The following is a 9451-nucleotide window of genomic DNA, read 5'->3' as shown; positions in this document are numbered from 1 at the left end:
GTTTGTGTGTGTGTGTGTGTGTGTGTGTGTGTGTGTGTGTGTGTGTGTGTGTGTGTGTGACTCACCCTGCGGATGACATCGGAGTCTGCTGCTCTCTGAGTCAGTGTGATTACTTTGTTCTGCCGGACTGTGATTTATGAGCCTACAGTATGGTTTGCAGTGCGTGTGGTGAGAGTTGACACCACACAGTAAGTGTGTTGAAGGAGTGCATGTGCAGGTGAGGGAGGTTTTTAAGTGGAGGTTGGTGCTGTAATGACAATGAGCTCTTCCATTCATTAGTCCGGCTGTGTTTGCTGTCTTGTTGCTTTTACACAATCACAACACATGTCAGTGTAAATGTTCATCTCAGCTTCACACTTTTTTCACATTTTCTATGTGTTTGTGTTGTGTGTTGATTTGAAGTGTGACGCAGACATCAGTTCTGATGATGATGATGATGTTCATATCTAGCTTCAACATGGCTGAGCAAATGGACTTATGTAATGATACAACATGTGTGCTTTGTGTCTCATAATTTGCTGCTGTTGCACAGATACTTCCCAATTTGGGATAAATAAATGTCTATCTATCTATCTATCTATCTATCTATCTATCTATCTATCTATCTATCTATCTATCTATCTATCTATCTATCTATCTATCTATCTGTCTATCTATCTATATATCTGTCTATCTATCTATATATTTTTATTAGCCTGTCAGTAAGTCATTAATAAAAAAAAATCTTTTTGATCCATCAAGTCAGTCTGACAACCCAAAGGTTGGTCTTATAAATGATTTATAATGTATCCATAACTAATTACTAAGAGTTACTGTATACGTCATCATTATTCATATCATATTATTGGCTCACTGTCACCTCATTTTGGACCTGTGTACTTCGTGGTACCCTCGATCCCTCAATCCCTCAGACCCTCAGACCCTCAGCCCCTCAGCCCCTCAGACCCTCAGACCCTCAGACCCTCAGACCCTCAGACCCTCAGACCCTCAGCCCTCTATTCTTCAAATTTCTGTGTAACTGATTTGTCTGCCTCAGCTGGTCATAAAAGCCACTCCACATTTGACATGTCTAAATATGGGCTCCATTCCATTTCATGAGAAACATTTTTCCATAATTACTCCACTTTGTCATATGGGAGCCACTTTGATGTGCCTGTGTGAGCGCCTTTGAGTTGGAGTCAGATGGGGGGATTAAGGGATGAGGAGAGGAGACATATTTGTTGAATTACCTGCAAGCGGGGTTTACTGTTCTGTTTATAGGTCTAATCTAAGTGCTCAGGCCTCGTGTCTGTGCTTGTGCATGTGTTTAGTGTGTGTGAAGGAGAACAAGAGGCAGAAAGTGAGCGCACAGGGAACAGTTAAACAATTTACCACTTTAGTACCATCAGAGAGACGCTTTGTTATGAGGCTGTCAGCGGGGCCTGACTCCCTGATTTTTAACTACTCTCTCTGAAACTATCCCTCGGTCATTGCCCTTTTACATCCAACTTTGCGCTTTAAGGCTCTGTCTCCTTCTATTTGTCACGATGTAAACATCAGTCTGTTTTCAATCAATCTACATTACCTTTGCAACTTTGTACCCACTCTGTCTTTTTATTGAACAAGTGAACAGAGACGGATCAAGATCACCTAACATAAAGGCAACCACATAATTCTGGGCCCCTCCCCGCATCCACAGCTATCCCTTCTAGCATCTTTTTGGGCCCTCCTCAATTAAGTGCCCTGGGTACTCTGTCCCCTTTTCCCCCCAGTCCGACGGACCTGGTGTGGTTCCAGTTTCCTATTAAAACATTTTTTATATGTTGTTTGAAGTGTTTTTCACACCCCGACAGCAAAAAGTAACTTATGGGCTCTGAAAAAGGAGCAAAAAGAACGGGCCTGAGCTCAGTGGGAGTCAATGCCGCTGATGTTTGCTTTAAATATTCGGTGTGATAAATTTAGGAGTTTGTTTAACATACTTATTTCATTATGGAAAAATAATGACAGCAATATTTTATATAAAGAGCATAACACACATGATCATACAGCAAGACATGCAGCAAAATTGCGGTCCTCTCTCTGAAGAAGACACAAACATGCACAATATGCACACATACAGACGGTTGAGCCCAAGATAGAGAGACAGTTTTTCAGATACCTGGAATACTTGTTTCACAAAAGCAAATCTTTCCAAATTATATGTAGAATCAAGGTGCTATTCACTCTACATCTCCTACAGGATTCTCAGGTTAAATCACTTATTTAACCGAAGGTCCCGGAACGCAGGTTCAGTTCATGTTGGCCCACTTTAACACCTGAAAATAAACTTTGTTTGTTCTGCTGCATCTGTCTTCTGCCTAAATATTTGATCAAATAATTGCCTAAATATGTGTATGCGTGTATGTGTGTGTGTGTGTGTGTGTGTGTGTGTGTGTGTGTGTGTGTGTGTGTGTGTGTGTGTGTTTACCCCTACAAATAAGCCTCTGGTGATGTACTTCAACGAGCTGCATACAGATGATGTCACTGACCGACTGGACGAGCTCACAACCACAACATCTGGCTCTTATTACTACACGCTGATTCCCACACACACACATACACACACACACACACACACACACACACACACACACACACAGAGGATGAAAAAAAAGATCTCCCTGCCTCCTCCACTCCACTGTCATCTGTGTTTGCTCCAGGTTTCAGCCTCCTTTCCCACCCAAAGAACTATGGGTACTTGTGTATGGTAGAAACTTGAAAAGGAGAAATCACACAGAAGTCACATTTACAAGGCAAGTAGAACCAAAGCCTTTGCTGTTACACCTCTTTACACCCACTGCTCAGTGATCCTCACGTGTGTGTGTATGTTAATGCTGTATTGTGTGCACGTACAGTACATTTACTTGATAGACGTGCCCTGAAGATACATGTGAAAAACACTCGGTCAAACGTAAAGTACTTTCAAAAAACACTAATTCCTTTTTGCTTGGCAGCATTTTGTGCACCCGGTCGCTAAGCTGCTCAGAGGAGGAAGCTACGGCTGAGCATGAGTCGTGCTTCAGTGGAGCGCTGGTCTGAAGACAACACAGCGGGCAGCAGCGTCAGGAAAGGTGTCGATGTCCACAGGAAGACGTGTCAGGGGCCCCACTGTGACCTCAGAGCCGACCCCAGTACACAAGACACCCTTTACCCTGATGGAGGACACGATCTGGACAGTTCACATCAGAGTTAAAGTTGCTGCTCTGGGCAGTGTACTGTGTACACTCAATTTATATTTCCATTTCATTAACTGTAAATAAACAGCTGGTAGGAGGCCCTGGGGAAGACCCAGATATCTCCAACCTGGCCTGGGAACGCCTCGGGGATCCCCCAGTCGGAGCTGGTTGATGTGGCTCGGGAAAGGGAAGTTTGGGGTCCCCTGCTGGAGCTGCTGCCCCCGAGACCTGATACAGGATAAGCGGATGAAGATGGATGGATGGATGGATAACTATAAATAAAGTGCTTTAATTTTAAGGATGGTTTTGTCATTTTTGAATCAGGTAGTTAAAGCTGCTGTGGTGTTAGAGACAGAATAAACCTTTTAAAAAAATCAAAAAAACTTGAAACAAGGTTTACACCCTGACTTGGAAATGTAATTCTTTACTACAGGCAGAATGACAATATGAATTGTATATTCTCTACAGCATTTGGAAAACGAATCATTAAGAGGGTCCTTAACATTAAATACAAATACGGTACAATCATGATTGGACACAACAGTTAAAAAACAAAAAAAGACATACAAAAAGAAAACAAAACACCAGACATCAGTCTGTCATGATCTAGTTTGAGGTAGTGCAAGGACTAAACTGGATATTAATAATATTAGAAGTGTTGTCATGGTGGTGTGGAGGGTTATGGACAGGTACAGTTGGTACTGTAATAGGAAGACAGGGCATCTTTTAAGGAGTGGAGAGATAGGATGGACCAAATGGTGACAGGTGAATTATTCCAATCTGAGGGGGCTTTAAACCTAAAAGCTTTCTAAGCTGCAGCAAAAGATACAGCAAGGACAGAAAAAACGTGCAGAATGTCTCAAGAGGTAGACAGAGGAAAAGGGTCCCATAAGCTGTTTAAGATAACTACGGTAATTGAAATGTATTTGTCTATAAATAAACCGCAACCAATGCTGATGTCTTCTTATTGAAGTTTTTCATACATGATACAATGATGAGTAGTGGAAGGACATCCAAGAACAAGTGTACAGATTCTGCTGTTAACAACAGTTAGAGGGAGAAGATAAGTGCGGGGTGCAACCTGATGCACAACATCAGCATTTAAGCGTAAATATGGCAAAAACTGTCTTATGAAACATGGACACAGTACAGCCCACTAAATACTTTAGCTACTTTTTGTTTTCTTTCTCAGCTATATAAGCAAGTTACTTCACATATGGTGAGGAAATCTACCTTTATCGAATGCTATGTTGACGCCATGCAGGATAAAGTCCATTGGTTTATTTACATTTTATTGAACTATTTAAGCAGTTGCACATTTTTGTATTCCCATCTTGTATATATTCAAATATTTGTTCGTATATTTTAGTCCTATTGTTATTTCATGTATATTGTATCCTAGTATTTCATTTATAATTATTTTCTGGGCTGTGTGACTGATTTAGCTGCTGTGACACTATAATTTCCCATTTTTGGGGATCAATGTCTATCTATCTATCTATCTATCTATCTATCTATCTATCTATCTATCTATCTATCTATCTATCTATGTCACTGGTCTGACAATAGACTGAATGTAATCATTTTCTCACAGTCCATGGGTCGGACATGTGTAGTCAAGACAACGCAAAGGGGCAGTTACTGCTCAATATACTCAGTTGTTTCTGTGTTAAAGGGGTTAATGGGAGGCTAAGGTTAGGGAATGATTGCATCTTGATTTGCATCATCTGTACCAAAACTGAGGTTTTTATTGGGGTCACGGTGGGACACTGACTCCCCCGAGTCTCCGCTGGTTGCATGGCGGACATGTTTATTTGAATCAGTTTGAGTTGGACTCAGAACATAAACATCCTGTAACAGACAGGCTTATTAGAGGTCCAATGTGTTCTCCCATCGAGCAGTTCCAACTTAGTATCACAGCTACGGTAGTCCTTCACGCTTCAAAAAAGCCGGTCTCTTGCTCTTTTTAATATCCTTTTTCTTTTTATGGGCGAAGAAGAGGACTCCTGTTCCTGAAATTGGGATTTCGTGTACATGTGGTCCTTCATGTTTCCTTCTTCAAACTTGCCGGGCCAGGAAGGGACGATACCCATTAGCAGATTAGCAGCACCTGTGAGTTTATCATGTGACTCCGAAAACGCCAAAGGCGGAGCAGTATGTCCTGAATGTCCCTAACTGGCTGACATAGTCCAAGATGGCGCATGAAAATGGAGCATCTACCCCAATTCATGCAAGTGAAAATATAAAATTTCAAGCCAATTAGAAAACTTGGAATTGATGATGGTGGTAGTAAATATTCTTAAAAAGGACAAGTTTCTCAACAGGCAACACCGAATTTGATAATAACCAGTCACACAATGGACCTTTAATGTGTTTGCTCGGTGGTTGCGAGTTTAAGATGAGAAGGTCGAGGGTTACACCATCTCTCATGATTTTTAATTATTTGGAAGTAAAACTAAGTTATTAGAAGTTTAGCCTGATGCTAAGCAGGAAACAGAGCCGTCTGGTTCGGTCCAGTGTTAAAACATCGGCCTGCCAGCATCATCTCTACATGGTACTTCAACGAGTCCTATCCAACTCCCTGCAAGAAAGTACAGGCAGTTTTCCCAATTCATTTGTTATTAGGTTTCTAATGAGCCCACACTCACAGAAACTTGAAAAGTGAATTGAGAAATGTTGTTAAAAAGATAATTGCCTACTTTGTTGCCTGCTTTTGGCCTGCAAAAAGGAAGAAATATGAACCCATTCAAAAGATTTACTTTTGTTTTATGCAACAGATTTTTTTTTCTGTCTCCTTCGATCTTTAATCTTTTTTTATTCTCCTCCTTTCTAAATATAATCTCCCAAACCCCTCGCCCTCCACCTCCCCCACAGCCTCCCCCTCTCCTCCCTCCGTCATCCCAGCAGACTGCTGAACTGTGAGCAAAAGGGCAAAGAGGCTGAACATTCTTGTTTCCTGAGCCAATGCTCAGCTGGAGCGTGCACACACACACACACACACATACACACACACACACACACACACACACACACACACACAAACACACACACACACACGCACACTTCCAACCTCCCTCTCCTCTCACTCTTCATAACATCACATTATTTCATCACTAGCCTGTCTGAACAATAAAAGATAACAGGAAATAGAAGAAAGAGAGAGGTGTGAGGACATACTGTACACCCCCTCTCCCCCCCTCAACTCTCTCTCTCTCTCTCTCTCACTCTCTCACTCACACACACACACACACACACACACACACACACACACACACACACACACACACACACACACACACACACCCCAGGGTAAAATAAAAAGAAGATGGGAGAGATAGACAGCTCTGCTCGGGCCGGTCACATCATCCCAAAGGCGCGGTCATGACGTCAAGTAAAAAAAGAAAAGAAAAAGAGGCACAGAGCAGAAAGAGAGAGAGAGAGAGAGAGAGAGAGAGTCACACGCCCATCACCTCTTTCGCTGCACTCGTTTACCAATTAAGGAACTCGCTGTGGGAGGACAGACAGAAAGAGAGAGACAGAGGAGAAGCAGACGTAGAAAAGAGCAAAAGACCGGAGGGACTATCTCTTTTTTTCCTTTACTCCCCCAGCACAACCTAATACACCCATCCCTCCCCCATCCACCCCACAAGGAACTGCGCGTGGGGAGGGAGGTCCGGGACCTCAGTGCAGCACACACACACAGGCTACACACTAACACACCCTCTGTGACCAGAGGAACTGCAAGCTGCTACGCGCACTGACTGAGCGGACCGGAGACCACAGGCGACTGTCCACAGAAGTAAGTCCCGCTGTAGACCTGTTGCTGTGTGTGTGTATGTGTTTGTGTGTGTGTGTGTGTGTGCGTGTGTGTGTGTGTGAGAGAAAGTGATGCTGCGTGACTGCTCGCTGTGGGAGATATTCTCTCAGATGCTTTCGCCTCTCTAAAATATCCCGAATGTGTGTCTTAAAGTTGTCTGTCATGTGTGATCATGTATGGCACACATTACGCACGGACGTTTCCAATGCAGCCTGTGTGATTACGCACGGACGTTTCCAATGAAAAGCTTTGACGCTGGTTTACACAGGCGATTTATGGCTTTGATGCCTTCACACATATTTCGATGCATATGGTTAAAGATACTGGCAGTGTGGTGGTATCAGCTGGATGACGTACGGCTGGATGTAACGCGCCGGATCTCATCCATCCAGCTCTCCTCACCCCTACAGTTTGTTTATGGGCACTCCTCGGGACTGAAGCATCGCTCCGGTGTTAGAATTAGGGGCTCCGCACCAAATAAGGCAATACACTGACTGCACTGGAGCCTTTTACCGGGGGGGTGTGGGGGGGGCAATTGGTGGCCGCTTGCGCCCTCCACTGGCGAGCCCCTTGGTCCATGTTCAAAAGGTTTGAACATATGTCATTGCAGGGCTTTAAAAAAAAAAGTCTTTTAATTGTTAACCCTGTACGTCATACCCACGAGCAGAAGTAGAGACTTTAGACCATTTACCTTTTTACTCTATGTACTATAGACTATATTTCAGATTAATCAAAGGAGAAACGGAAGTGGGTTTAATGTTCTCCTTTTATTAAGTATACGTGAATGGTAGTTTGTGAACTGCATGGTGAAAGCGTTGATTAGAGTGAACAAGGGCTGCAACTAAGGGCTTGTTTTCACATTCGACTAATCGGTCAATTATTCAATGTATTAGTTGTTTTGTCTATGCAATGTAAGAAAATGGTTAAAAGATAATCTGTCGATCATTACATTATAATTAGCTGATGCTTATATCCAAAGCAACATTGCCATATTTGTCAGAGGTTGCACGCCTCTGGAGCAACTAAGGGTTAAATGTCTTGCTCAGGGACACATTGGCTGATGCATTGCAGTGGGAATCAAACCCTGACCTCCCACACCAAAGGCATGTGTTACATCCACTACACCACCCTCACCCTTTCAATTAGCATTTTCCAAAATCCAGGGTGAGGTTTTGTGCACAATTCAGGAGAAGGAGGGGTTTTTAATCACATTAGGGTTGTGCCCCCGATAAAAGAAGTCGATGCAGTGACGATAAAAGCAAACCAAAATCCTAATCATCTGTCACCCAATGTAATATCGTCTCTTTTACTTTTCTATGGTAATCTGATTAACAGCCTGGAATGTGCCTCTTTAATTCTCAAGGTGAATGCAACCAACCTTTTCCTGCATAGAACATTCCCAAACACCTCTCATCTAAAACACAGTTGAGAGAAAAATGTGTTTTCAGACTGTGTACTGACTGTGTAGGCCCGGCCAAAAGCTGGGGAGAGGTTTCGATGACTGATAGAGAGAGAGAGAGAGAGACATGAAGAGAAAGGGAAGAGGGGGCTGGCACAGAAAGTATGAGATGTAAACATGTAAACCAAACCTGTCCTTATTTGACACTTCTTGGCCTACTTTCACTTAACAAGTGCCACTAAGGGGAAAACATAAGTATGCTGTAATCTGTGCTTCTGACTTGCTCTCTCCCCACACCCTGTGTGTGTGTGTGTGTGTGTGTGTGTGTGTGTGTGTGTGTGTGTGTGTGTGTGTGTGTGTGTGTGTGTGTGTGTTGTGCGGTTAGTGGTGCGGCGTGCAGTGTTCATCTAACTTCCTTTGCTGCTCTGCTTGCAACTGATGGGTCGTGGTTAGTGATGATGAGAAGCTGGTGGCATTGCAGGCTGGCACTGTACTAACATCACATAGTTATCTCTGCAAGGAGAGGCTGTTAAACATACATTCATCTCAACAAGTACCTGTCTGAACTCATCTCATAGAGCCTAATATACACCACAGGCACGCGTGATATTCAGATTTAGCCGTTTGTATAATAATATATAGTAGGCTGACCATCACATGTTGTCAAACTGCATTTTCTCTTTAGACGTTGGGGTTAGATGGTAACTTACATTAAAATTTAGAAAACCTTGAAGACTTTTAAGACTGTATGCTAGATCCTTAATGTGTATAATAATATATAAAGGTAATTTGGACAGAATACGAGATGGTTGGAGAAACCCGCCCTGCCCACAATGTCTGAGTGGCAATTAACAGTATTAATTGGATTGTTGTCCAAATTACAGAATCTATCTTTTTTGTTACGTGGGAGGTGCTTTAACCACTGTAACACAAGGATGTCTCAATAGGGCATGAAATAACGAGCTCCTCTGAACTGAAACAAATGTGAATATCTACACATCAGCCATCAGAATCAGAATCAGGATCAGAATCAGAATCAGA

The 9451-nt window shown here is 42.8% G+C and overlaps 1 protein-coding gene across 3 annotated transcripts in view; it reads left to right on the top strand.

The window, feature by feature from the left end:
• The first annotated feature begins 6746 nt into the window (after positions 1 to 6746).
• flna (filamin A, alpha (actin binding protein 280)) overlaps positions 6747 to 9451 on the top strand; it is a 59903-nt gene continuing 57198 nt past the window's right edge. For all 3 annotated transcript variants that reach the window (XM_034875807.1, XM_034875808.1, XM_034875806.1), the window contains exon 1: positions 6747 to 6993. The gene's annotated coding sequence lies outside the window, so the exon portion shown is untranslated. The remainder of the gene's footprint in view (positions 6994 to 9451) is intronic.

The sequence above is a fragment of the Etheostoma cragini genome, chromosome 7, assembly GCF_013103735.1.
Source record: "Etheostoma cragini isolate CJK2018 chromosome 7, CSU_Ecrag_1.0, whole genome shotgun sequence".
Taxonomy (NCBI): Eukaryota; Metazoa; Chordata; class Actinopteri; order Perciformes; family Percidae; genus Etheostoma; species Etheostoma cragini.
Note: the sequence above shows the minus strand (reverse complement) of the source record. Positions and strands in the feature narration are given on the sequence as shown.